At 35.7% G+C, this 13,857-nt stretch overlaps 1 protein-coding gene across 1 annotated transcript in view; it reads left to right on the forward strand.

Moving 5' to 3' along the window:
• The first annotated feature begins 1,294 nt into the window (after positions 1–1,294).
• LOC138315403 (uncharacterized) overlaps positions 1,295–13,857 on the forward strand; it is a 50,042-nt gene continuing 37,479 nt past the window's right edge. Inside the window, exon 1 of the mRNA XM_069256412.1 lies at positions 1,295–1,661. The gene's annotated coding sequence lies outside the window, so the exon portion shown is untranslated. The remainder of the gene's footprint in view (positions 1,662–13,857) is intronic.

The raw sequence follows: 13,857 nt of genomic DNA on the forward strand, positions 1-13,857 counted from the left end.
ACGGACAATGTATTTTGTTGTACTGTTGTATTTTCAACTGACTTGAGTTAACGGGTGTCACCTGAAACAAAACAGCCTACCATCATGGTTGGCTACCATATTAACAATGAAGTTCCTACCCCATTCCCTCCAACCTAAAAGTAAAAAAAAAAAAAAAAAAAAAAACAGATTCAGAAAATAGAGAAAGGGCTTGGACCTGATTCTAAAAAAACTTTATAAAGATGGGATTTATGTCCAGTGATATATCTAATTGTAGAACAGGGCTTATTGCAGAGTAAATGGTTAATGTGGAGTGGAGGCTTTAATTGCGGAGGGGGGGTGAATAAGGGAATTGGATCTAAAATATTGCTGAATGGGTACTTTTTGTAGAGCTGGCGCTTATTGCTTTAAGGCCCTTATTGCCAGTAAAATACCGTAATCCCAGAGACTTGTATCTCTAAACCATTCTTAATTTTGCTTTGAATTTTTTTCTCACATACAACGACTAGGTTTCATTTCAATACATTATTTTGAGACTGATTGGGAAATGGTTGATACATTATTTCAGGCATCTAGAAAGGATGTTGAACAACAGAGACACATAAGACATTTTAACTGCACCATAGATCTTCTATGCTGTTAAGAAAGGACTCGTTAGTAAATGTTGAAGGTGATGTAAGACTTACAATTTCAATTTCAGACTGTGGAATATGATTTTGATAACTGTAATGATTTTCAACATAGAATTTTGAAAAAATAAACTAGTGACCATTTAAGTGCATGAAATTTACACAACTGTATAACTTGAATACTGAGTCTGTCAAGTTTGCGTAATGTGCTGTTGAGCAATAAACAAACCCTCTGTCAGTCTTGCGTGTCCCAAGGTCATCATCATCAAACCTTATAACAAAAACATCCACTAGCACTGTGTACCACCTGCTATCTCAAAGGATTGTTCTAACACAGAAGAATGTGGAAATTTAAAATTTGGCAACTACGTTATCGTATGTAAGATGGAAGAGAGAAAAAACACAAAGAAAAAGATCAGCTATTTTGAGCTCCACAATCCTCTGAATTTATTAATGAAAAATTCTTACATATTTCTTAAACTAGAAAGTAGAATGTATAGATAGTTGTTTATACCAATAGATATAGGGTGTGTATTACAGCAGCAGTGTAGGTATGATATGCTTGATAATACCATTACCGATCTATAACTCTGTGACAATAGCATTGCCCAGACAGGATATTGATGCTTAAAGGCCTGTGTGTATATTGACTGAAAATCTAACATAACACGTCGCTGTACAGCTTGTGCACTGCCATCCAGCCACAGTGTTCCGACCTCCTCCGTGGATTCCTCTTGCACAACGCTTACTTGTTCTCGGTTCGTTTCATTGGGATTAACTCTGCGCGTTAAACATCTATTTTGTATGTATATTTTCCAGCAGACTCATTACTGCTCTTAACTCCATTAAGGCTGCATCTTTTGTTTCTCCTAATAACTGGTGTTGTCTTGGTCTGGCAGTTGTTGTCTGGCCGCTGGTGACGCGGGAACAGAGAGAGCAGAGACCACCGATAGAGTGAATGTGTCGTCGATCAGGCAGTATAATCTCTAACAAATTGATCTGTAGGATACTTGGCCAGGCAATCACTGAAGACAGCAGCTTGTAAATGATCAGGTAATTATATCTCGTTTATAGCTCGTTAAGAATCTCCTGTTTTATATCCCCAGGTGAATGTGTAAGGTGCTGCAGTGTTTGATTTAAGTTCGTTTGTTCAGGTAAATTACTTCCTCACACTGCTAGACATGTAACTTGTTCCTTCAAGTGCTGGAGTAATTGTGTTAAACGTCTAATTACTCTCACATGTGTGTAATTTGGTGTAAAGAATCTTTTTGTTTTATTGGGCCATAAAACACTTAACAATAGTGAGGTTTACTGTACATTTTGGAATGGAATATCAAAGGAACCGCTGTATAGCTGTAGCATTCATGGTAGCTAAATATTAATTAGAACATGCTTTGGAATGGTAATGGGAAATAGTAACTCCTCTCTGAAACAATATACAGTTGTGAAATATGCACTGCCTGCAAAGATCAAAACATACATCTGGAAGACAGTCAAGTGTTGTTTACATCAGTCTCTGATAGGAATTCAAAATTTGTGAGTAAAAAGTGTATATTTATCTCATTATCCTCACACCTTATTTGGTATATTTCTGTACAGCTCTATCTAATTGTCCCCACACCTTATTTGGTATATCTCTGTACAGCTCTATCTAATTGTCCTCACACCTTATTTGGTATATCTCTGTACAGCTCTATCTAATTGTCCTCACACCTTATTTGGTATATCTCTGTACAGCTCTATCTAATTGTCCCCACACCTTATTTGGTATATCTCTGTACAGCTCTATCTAATTGTCCTCACACCTTATTTGGTATATCTCTGTACAGCTCTATCTAATTGTCCCCACACCTTATTTGGTATATATCTGTACAGCTCTATCTAATTGTCCCACACCTTATTTGGTATATACCTCTGTACAGCTCTATCTAATTGTCCCCACACCTTATTTGGTATATCTCTGTACAGCTCTATCTAATTGTCCCCACACCTTATTTGGTATATATATCTGTTACAGCTCTATCTAATTGTCCCCACACCTTATTTGGTATATCTCTGTACAGCTCTATCTAATTGTCCTCACACCTTATTTGGTATACCTCTGTACAGCTCTATCTAATTGTCCTCACACCTTATTTGGTATACCTCTGTACAGCTCTATCTAATTGTCCCCACACCTTATTTGGTATATCTCTGTACAGCTCTATCTAATTGTCCTCACACCTTATTTGGTATATTTCTGTACAGCTCTATCTAATTGTCCTCACACCTTATTTGGTATATTTCTGTACAGCTCTATCTAATTGTCCCCACACCTTATTTGGTATATTTCTGTACAGCTCTATCTAATTGTCCCCACACCTTATTTGGTATATTTCTGTACAGCTCTATCTAATTGTCCTCACACCTTATTTGGTATATATCTCTGTACAGCTCTATCTAATTGTCCCCACACCCTATTTGGTATATACTCTCTGTACAGCTCTATCTAATTGTCCCACACCTTATTTGGTATATCTCTGTACAGCTCTATCTAATTGTCCCCACACCTTATTTGGTATATCTCTGTACAGCTCTATCTAATTGTCCCCACACCTTATTTGGTATACCTCTGTACAGCTCTATCTAATTGTCCTCACACCTTATTTGGTATATCTCTGTACAGCTCTATCTAATTGTCCTCACACCTTATTTGGTATACCTCTGTACAGCTCTATCTAATTGTCCTCACACCTTATTTGGTATATCTCTGTACAGCTCTATCTAATTGTCCTCACACCTTATTTGGTATATATCTCTGTACAGCTCTATCTAATTGTCCCTCACACCTTATTTGGTATACCTCTGTACAGCTCTATCTAATTGTCCCACACCTTATTTGGTATACCTCTGTACAGCTCTATCTAATTGTCCTCACACTCCTTATTTGGTATACCTCTGTACAGCTCTATCTAATTGTCCTCACACCTTATTTGGTATATCTCTGTACAGCTCTATCTAATTGTCCCCACACCTTATTTGGTATATCTCTGTACAGCTCTATCTAATTGTCCTCACACCTTATTTGGTATATCTCTGTACAGCTCTATCTAATTGTCCTCACACCTTATTTGGTATATTTCTGTACAGCTCTATCTAATTGTCCCTCACACCTTATTTGGTATATCTCTGTACAGCTCTATCTAATTGTCCTCACTCCTTATTTGGTATATCTCTGTACAGCTCTAATCTAATTGTCAGCTCCCACACCTTATTTGGTATATTTCTGTACAGCTCTATCTAATTGTCCCCACATCTTATTTGGTATATCTCTGTACAGCTCTATCTAATTGTCCTCACACCTTATTTGGTATATCTCTGTATGCAGCTCTCTCTAATTGTCCTCACACCTTATTTGGTAGATCTCTGTACAGCTCTATCTAATTGTCATCACACCTTATTTGGTATATTTTTGTACAGTTTTAAATTGTTCATCGTCAATTAACTGACCCTGTAGTTTTTAAGGAAATCTGTCATTTGGAAGTCTTTTAAGATCTCAGAAAAGCTTTAATTCAATTGCTTGATGTTGTTCTGACATGAACATCATGCACATGTTTATTTATTCTAATCAAACAGTTCTATTACAAATAAAATGATGAGCATGACACAGTAAAATAAAGTTAAATGAGAAATTATGATTTTATTCATAAAAAGATGGGAAAATATAATGCAACAACATTTATTGTGTTTATGCTACTAGTTTTATAGAAGTTTTTCATATATTGATTGTTTTCAATAATCTGCTATAGGAGAATGACTTGTAAGTCTGTCTGACTTGTAAGTCTGTCTGACTTGTTTTTGTGCTAGCATTGTCTTGTAAGTCTGTCTGACTTGTTTTTGTGTTAGCATTGACCTTTAAGTCTGTCTGACTTGTAAGTCTGTCTGACTAGTAAGTCTATCTGACTTGTTTTTGTGGTAGCATTGACCTGTAAGTCTGTCTCTTGTTTTTGTTTTAGTATTGACCTTTAAGTCTATCTGACTTGTTTTTGTGTTAGCATTGACCTTTAAGTCTGTCTGACTTGTTTTTGTGTTAGCATTGTCTTGTAAGTCTGTCTGACTTGTAAGTCTGTCTGACTTGTTTTTGTGGTAGCATTGTCTTATAAATTTGTCTGACTTGTAAGTCTGTCTGACTTGTTTTTGTGTTGCATTGACCATTAAGTCTGTCTGACTTGTTTTTGTGGTAGCATTGTCTTATAAATTTGTCTGACTTGTAAGTCTGTCTGACTTGTTTTTGTGTTACACATTGTCTAATGTAAGTCTGTCTGACTTGTTTTTGTGTTAACATTTTCTAATTAAGCTGTCTGACTTGTAGCATTGGCTTGTATGGTTAGCATTGGCTTGTAAGTCTGTCTGACTTGTTTTTGTGTTAGCATTGTGACCTTTAAGTCTGTCTGACTTGCTTTTGCGTTAGCATTGTCTTGTAAGTCTGACTTACCTTTGTGTTACCATTGTTTTGTCAGTCTGTATGTCTCTATGTTAGCATTTGCTTATGTTCAGTTTAGAAGTTTACCATTTCTGTGTCATTTTAAATCTGACTTTGGCATTTTCTTTCTCTCCTGAGAATGATATAGAATATATATTCACTATGGCACATTGAATCCTTGGACTATTTTTACAGCTGATATTGATTCAAATGCTCAATCAATATAGCTGTATTCCATATGTCAGAATTGATTATTTCAGCTTTGAACATTTCACAACTTTTTGTGGAATTGAACTGGACTGTAGGTGACTCCTACTGTCACAATTTTTCTTGGAAATTGAAATGCTTTTTTAAAAACTTGATCATTGCTAACATGAATCAATTAAAGCTATTTTATAAAATCTGGACCATCAAAGATAAATAAAAAAAACTGTCTTTCATGTAAATTATTGAACAGTTTGAGGCATACATTTAGTCTCAAAGACTCTCCAATATGTTATGTAATAGGTAAATTAAGGCCTAATTTACCTTTGTATTTCCAGTTTAATCAAAGAAATTATAATCAAGAACATTGTTGACTGATAATTATTTTAAATCAACCAGAGTGTCACAACTTGCCTATGATGCCAGTTTCAGATGTTGAAATGTATTTGATGATGCAATATATTTTATCTAGCCCAAAGGGCAAGCGAGCTAAATATGTCATGGTACAGCATCCGATGTCAATTGTCCATTGAATCTCATTTTTTCCTTTTAATCAACTTCTAATTACCAAATGGTTCTAGGATTGTGAACAATCTAACACTTAGTTTTAAATCAGCCCATCAAAAATGACCAAAATGCTAGGATAAAGGGCAACCAGGATAGTTCAAATAATGACCTTCACCTTCATTTAAGGTCACAAGGGTCAAATAGGCAAAAACTTTAAATGATGTTTGGCTTATAGCATCCATAAGGAATAAAGGGCCACCAAGTTTGTTCAAATGGATGACCTTGACAAAGATTCAACTGGATGACCTTGACAAAGGTGTTTGGATTTTGTAATATGTTTATAGCATTGACTGAAGTTACCAGGTAGCAAGCCATAATTGGGACCTTTATTTGTAATTATGTCTGGAATAACATCAAATTAAGAATTCGTTCAATAGAAGATTTAGAAATAATTCAATGTCATTTGATCATTGAAATTTAAAGTATTCATTTTAATATAATGAATTAAAAATCAATATTCCTTGGATATCTGGATAAAGCATAAACATAAAAGCAGATTTTCCACTTTAGAAAAGTCTATAGAATTAATTGTTCTCTCTCGGCATTGACAAGTAGTCGTTCATTCATTTCAGTGGAAAGTATTTGGTGTTAAATTTGTTTTGTAAACACGAAGTCTGCTGATTATATAGACTTGCGGTACATCGATACCTGTAACTGTCACGTGTCAGCACTATATAATCACCATCCTATTGTATATATACTGTGGTATACACCATGACTGGGATGATACTATTATCAATAATTCACACAGTAAATAAATACAAAACATTCCCTTTGTCCAAACATGTCCTCGGCTGTTAATAGGATGTAAGACAAAACGTTTTATTCAACATCGTAGTTTTATAAACAGTTTGTGGTGAATAGTCCAGGGACACCTGTCTAGAGTTGCAACAAGGAAGTGAAATATAGATCAACGTTCAGTCATTGGAGAATGTATTAAATTATTCCAATAAAATGACACTGGCATTTCAATTTATCAATAAATCGTTTAGAGCTTATTATCAAATTTCCCTGTTGAAATTAATAAATCATTTATTCGAAATATCAAATTATTGGCCTTAACTTGCTAAATTTAGCTGTTGAAATTAACAAATCATTGATTCAAATTATTGGCCTTAACTCGCTACGATTCCATTTAAAATGAAATTTTGCAATAGTTTTACTGCGGAAACAATCATAACATCTATAACATCACTTTACACTGTCATACAGCAGACCTCAATTTCATGATATCAATGACCTTGTCAATATTAACTGTGTGAACATTTTTATTTAGCACTGAAATATTGGAACTAGTTATAACTGTTAACTGTAAACGGAGTGACGTCTGCTCCTTGCCTAGTTACCTTGAATACAGTTTTGTGTGTACCAGCTAGTGAACTGTTCGAATGACAGTCTAGGAGGCTGTGACAGTCATTTGTATACCATTTAAGGCTAGAACATGTGAATGGCACAAATTGACCTGTCAGAAGACGGCATTGAATTGTCTGGGAGTGACGCGCCGTCATACACTCCCGTTAAACATCATCACACACTCCCGTACTGATCCCACGGGGCCGCTACTTTTGACTGACTTGTTGTGTCCGTGACTTATTAAGTGGGATGAGGTGGCCGCCAAGGATCAGTCAGGTGACTGGTGGAGATTATTCCGTGTTACCAGTAATGTCAGCCATCACAGAACTAATCAGGCACATGAAGCTGACACTAGGCCATGGATACTGGACCTGCTGTGTCCTGACCTCTCCAGGGTTTGATTTCATTAATTCTGGAGAGAAATAAGTAACTTTGACAGCAGAACATCATCTAATATCCGACATTTTCACTGAAACAGTATTCTCCTAGACTTGAAATCAACTCTGAATGCTAAAGACTGTTGATGTGTACTTTTGGCAGCTGAGTAATATGTTAAACAGAACGCTAATAGAATCAGATTTATTTAATAACCGGTTTATCTGAGTACAATGTGACAAAATATATATACTCGCAGTCCTAGATATCTTTCACTGGTAACTCATAAACAGCTAATATTTGGTAGATATGTTACTGACATTGTCTTGCAATGTTAGATAGCTTGTCCCGTTTTCTTACAGTATTCAACAGCTTACTTTGATCACTGACTCTAGAATAGAACTCTTTAGCTCAAAGCAATCTATAACTGCAGCACCATAGACAACTTCTTGTGATGTCGGGGAATATTGATGAACACACCTTATAGTAGCAGACAATATTGATGATGAACACACCTTGTAATATCAGGGAAAATTGATGAACACACCTTGCAATGTCAGACAATATTGATGAACACACCTTGTAATATCAGGGAAAATTGATGAACACACCTTGTAATGTAGGGAAATATTGATGAACACACCTTATAATATCAGACAATATTGATGAACACACCTTGTAATATCAGGGAAATATTGATGAACACACCTTGTAATATCAGGGAAAATTGATGAACACACCTTGTAATGTAGGGAAATATTGATGAACACACCTTGTAATGTCAGGGAATATTGATGAACACACCTTGTAATGTAGGGAAATATTGATGAACACACCTTGTAATGTCAGGGAAAATTGATGAACACACCTTGTAATGTAGGGAAATATTGATGAACACACCTTGTAATGTCAGGGAATATTGATAAGCACACCTTGTAATGTCAGGGAATATTGATGAACACACCTTGTAATGTCAGACAACATTGGCAGACACCATCTTATAATGCATATAGACATATGCAATTTAATATCGCCATAACGGGAAATGATAAACATCTTTGACATTTACTCTTGGAAATGGTTGATGCATTTGACTGTCAGTTTTTTCCTTGAAAGACATCTTTGTCTCATTGTACATGACTTTTTAAGAGACAATGTAAGCTTCAATTGAAATGTGAGACAGTGCTGGAATCGCATTTGTCATTTTAATATAAGACAACTAGTTAAAATGACATGAAACGTTTGGATGCAAGACAGTTTCATCTGGCATTGCTTCTTAATAGATTCTAGGTCTATGGCCTTCTATTATAAGCAAATCTTCAGTATTTGTAGGACATTCTGACAGAACAAAAGGACATAATGTTCTGAGGATAGAATCTGTAAGAAAGCTGTTCTTGGGATATAATTGTCTGCCAGACTTATATAAACTAAAATCAATAGCCACCTAGTGCTGAGGGGTCCTTAAGTGGCTAGCTTACTCATCTTTTCCATCGCAGGATAGAAAGGTTAAACTGTACAAATGGTTCCCGGAATGATAAGATGATGTTATAGAACTAAAACTACAAAAGAATATGTATATAAGTGTTTTTATGTAGACGTGTGGTAAGAGGGACCTTCTATTGTATGACAACTCCAAGGTTTGTGGGCATTCAGCATACTCTTCATTATAACGTGTATATTACTGTTTGTGTGTAGGTGGGCAGGTAAGACAGACCTCGATCATATCAGATTATGTGTATCAAACTGTCAAAGTCAAACTAGTGTTGTGGGAGTTAAAAAAAGTCTCCATAACATAAAAATTAAACATAGCAGATCAGTTAAGTCTGGATGGGTAGGGGGAAATTGGCACTTAATATTTAGATGAAAATATAGACTTGAACATCATTTTATTGAATTACACAAGCTTGACACAATGAAGTTTGCATGATTTTTGTTAGGATTGTCATAGGGGAGGAGAAAATGTAGCAGCAAGACATGGGATTGAACCTGGGACCTTCAAACACTAGCCGGATGCTTTAGCTACCTGGTCACAGATGATAAGGTCACAGTTCAATTTTAAGCTACAGGATGAATTGTAACGACTTGTTTGCTACAACAGTAGTCATTAGCATAGAGTAGAATGATACAATTAATTTGTTTTGTCCTGGGTTCGACTGCCGCGTTAGCTTGCAGGTACAGGTACTGATGAGCATGGATAATGGACGACATCAAATTCATTTTACAGTTTATTAACGTAAACATATGTAAAGTCAACAACAACAAGAAAATACCCGCATGGCACAGTGGGAAGTAGTGTGTAATGGACAGTTTTGCTGCTATCGCCTATAATTTCACATCTCCGCTATCGTAATTATCACCTACCCATCAATGATAGACCGAGCAGGTGGCGCTACCCACCGGGCCGATTATCGATAGTTAAACCTCCATTTTCACAAACACCGTCCTCCAGCGAAGATTTGCAAAATATCTCCTTAACGGCCACCCCGAAACTCAATACTGGAGGCTCCCACTCTTTTCCAGCCTACCAACGGCTCTCAACACAAGAGTGAAGACTATTAATTACTATCGAAACCCGTCTAAAAGCGAGACATGCCAAGTCCAACATTGCACAATTTCACAAGTATTTCAAACTCAAAAATATAGCAAAAATATTGACTGACAGCGAAAAATACACACACAGTAATGTTAATGCATTTCCATACTACACGATAACAGCAAATTAGGGAAAGGATGGGCGACATGCAGATATTTAAAAATTACATAGGATTCAAAACTCAGTCCTCACCTCTCAAGGCCCGGTAGAAAACTGAAAGTATCGGCGCAGTCCCGAGATCTCGTGCCCAGCGAAGTCTCGCCAAAGTCACGGTTAATATAATTTCCGGAAAATATAACAATGAAGCGCACCACAGCTTCGTTACATAATGTTCATACTGAATGATCATATTCTGCCTTCAGTCTGACAGGCTGGTACCATGACGTATAGCCTGTGGAAGGGACTTCTTGGAATAAATTCAAGTCACTGTTATAATATATAGGTAAAGAATAATGTCCTCATGTCTCCATGAGATCACATATACAGGACTAGATGGGAGAGGGTCCAAATCATTACAGATGTATTGGTTAGAGCGTTAAGAGGTATTTAGTTTGTCAAAAATCATTGAGTAATTATCATAAGACACTGCCGTTATATAGATGTTGAAACTGTAATGTAGATTTACTCTATAAAAATGTTCTAGGTCCAGTCGTATAATCCTAGCAAACCTGACCCCCAATTAACCGTGCCACTAGCTGTCACATGACCTTTTCACCTGTACATGTAGCAGTATCAATAATTAACAGGTTTCTATAGCTAGGAGTATTTACATATAATAAACGGTAAATAGGTAAATGAATTGTCCTGATTAAAGATGATACCATGGTGATCAGTGCTGTTTTAAAATCTGGGTAATTAGTATATTACGTTTTTTGTTTGATTAACTAACATCCTATTAACAGCTATGGTCATGTAAGGACGGCCTCCTATGTATGCGGTGTGTTGCGTGTATGTTGTGAGAGGTGCATGTTTTGGGAGACTGCGGTATATTCATGTTGTGTCTTCTTGTATAGTGGAACTATTGCCCTTTTTATAGGGCTATATCACTGAAACATGCCGCCGAAGACAACAAGCAACACACCCCACCCCGTCACATTATATTACGTCGGCTGGTAATATATATCAGGGACAATGTGGGGAAGCAAAGTAATGAAGTTATACATCCATACATAATGTATTCATGTCACATTTGTCAATTATAAAAACAAATTAAAACTCAAGTTTCCAATGTCCTGTAGGCATTTTATAATTGGTAGACGTATCAACAGAGGGATCATTCATCATTTATGAAAGCAAAGAGCCATCAGTAATATAACAGGTAGTCTTCTGATTTGACCTATGGATAGTGCTAACGTGGATTCTGATATGGTTCGCTTATTCCAGTTGTTACTATGCATACCAAACCAGGTCCATTGTACCTCTTCTGATTAATATTTTAAAACAGTATGGACCTGTTGTGCCTTTTCTGATGGATGTATATACAGGTACTGGTGCCAGCACAATGGCTGGTTAATTTGTTTGATCAATAATTAACACCACCAAAGTTGACTGAACTATTGTTGTATGTGGACCATTCAGACAAACAATATCTGTGTATAAAATATAAATTTTGATACCATTGCTCATGCACTTTGCCTTATAGTGATCAATTACAAGGCATTTCTCAGGCAATTCTGCATTTTCTCCTTAAAAACAATGTTGAACATTTTGAAGAGAATTCCATATTATGTCTTTGAGGGCAAATCTGTATAACTTTATTGTTTTTGAAAGCAACTTTCGTATTTTTTTGAAAGCAAGTTTGTTTGGTATTTCTTTGAAGGCAACTTTGTTTTTTCTTCAAAGACAACTTTGGTTCTTCTTTGATGTCAACTTTGGTATTTCTTTGATGTCAACTTTGGTATTTCTTTGAAAGCAAATTTGGTATTTCTTTGAAGGCAAACTTTGTTGTTTCTTCAACACAACTTTGATATTTCTTGATGTCAACTTGGGTATTTCTTTGAGACATCTTTGGTATTTCTTTGATGACAACTTGGTATTTCTTTGAAGACAACTTTGGTATTTCTTTGAAGAAAACTTTGGTATTTCTTTGAAGACAACTTTGGTATTTCTTTGAAGACAACTTTGGTATTTCTTTGAAAGCAAGTTTGGTACTTCTTTGAAGACAACTTTGGTACTTTGCAATCAAAGTGCTGCATCTATGAAGACATCTCCAGGTTTGAAAACACTTTTGAGGTACTTATGGTTCCAACACAACTTGAAATTGATGGAATTTCTTTTGATAGTTATTTGATGGCATTATGTTATAATGGAAGATTGGTGGTATTACTTTACTGAAATGTCTAGTACTAGTTCAAAAGTTTTGAAGCAACTTTGTAGTATTGATACTAAAATACTGATTTTGCAAACACTTGTTGTCCTGTCTTGTTGGCTGTTTTCTGGTGAACTGCTTTTGACTTTAAACAATATGGACCCTGCTTATCATCAGGAAGCCAGGCTATAGTTGGTGGATACAACTATAATAATTTGGTTATTTCAAATTTTTATCAATGCTGTTCAGGACCAAACCACATTAAACCATTTCAGGCATAAGAATTGTGTTTGTTGAAGGGATCAAATGAAAATCTCTAGTAATTATTGATTTTTGTGTTAAGTGAATATTAATTGTTTTCTATATTTTATGTGTTGCAGTATATGAACCATGGGACTGTAATACTACACCAGACTTGTTTATATATATGTACATGAATCAATTACATTCACAGCTCCAACCACATATAATATTATTGATTTTTCTCTGGTTACCCTGCTTGATTTGTTGTTATTTTAACAAATATAATCTCGATTGTAAGCGGAGATATTGCTGTAAAGCGAGCCTTTAACACGGTAAACCTTCAACAAATCACCATTTTATCAGAGTGCAGAACAACATTTGTTCTCTGCGATGTAGTAAAACTGTGTTTACCGTTGAGATCAGATTTTTTATTTATCGTAATCATTTATCTACCTTCAGCAGCACGATGGAGCAGGAGAGGTTCTGAGACCCCTGTGGCTCTTTAGTGACTTCAAACATGACAGGCTGTTGTATAGATATTATATAACTCTGGGCCATGATACTGCCTAGAATTAATGGAGTTTGGTAAATGTGCTTGACAACAACGTGTATGTGATATTCCATATCTTTTTATGGTTGTGTTCTCCAAAGTTTACACTCAAACCCTAAAAATGAATTTTCAGTAAAACTGTTGGTCATGTCATATACATTTGCATTAGTTTATCAGAAAGATTAATGTGAGAGCTGTACAGGTAGAACACTTTATCCTGTCACCATTGTTACGTTTCGACAGAAGTTTGCCAAATGATATGTTATACATAAAAAAATGGCCAGGCTTATGTAATTTGTTATACATTAAAAAGGCCAGACTGATATAATTTACATTGAGACATTAACGTGGCCTGATGGGATCAGAGATATGAGCTAGTATAAAACTTCCAGACATTCTGTCTCAAAAGATTGTGAAATCTAAATAAAAAATGAATGTCTTACAGCCAAGAAATGTATTATAATGAGATCAGTTAAAGCAGATCAGGTCACTAGTTCAGCTCTGAGCCGATATATCCTTCAAATATTGATACTGACGGAGTAGTTTGCAGTGTGTGTTAATGTTTTGTGCGGGTGATTTAAACATTTCTATGAC

This window comes from Argopecten irradians, chromosome 1 (genome assembly GCF_041381155.1).
Source record: "Argopecten irradians isolate NY chromosome 1, Ai_NY, whole genome shotgun sequence".
Lineage (NCBI taxonomy): Eukaryota > Metazoa > Mollusca > Bivalvia > Pectinida > Pectinidae > Argopecten > Argopecten irradians.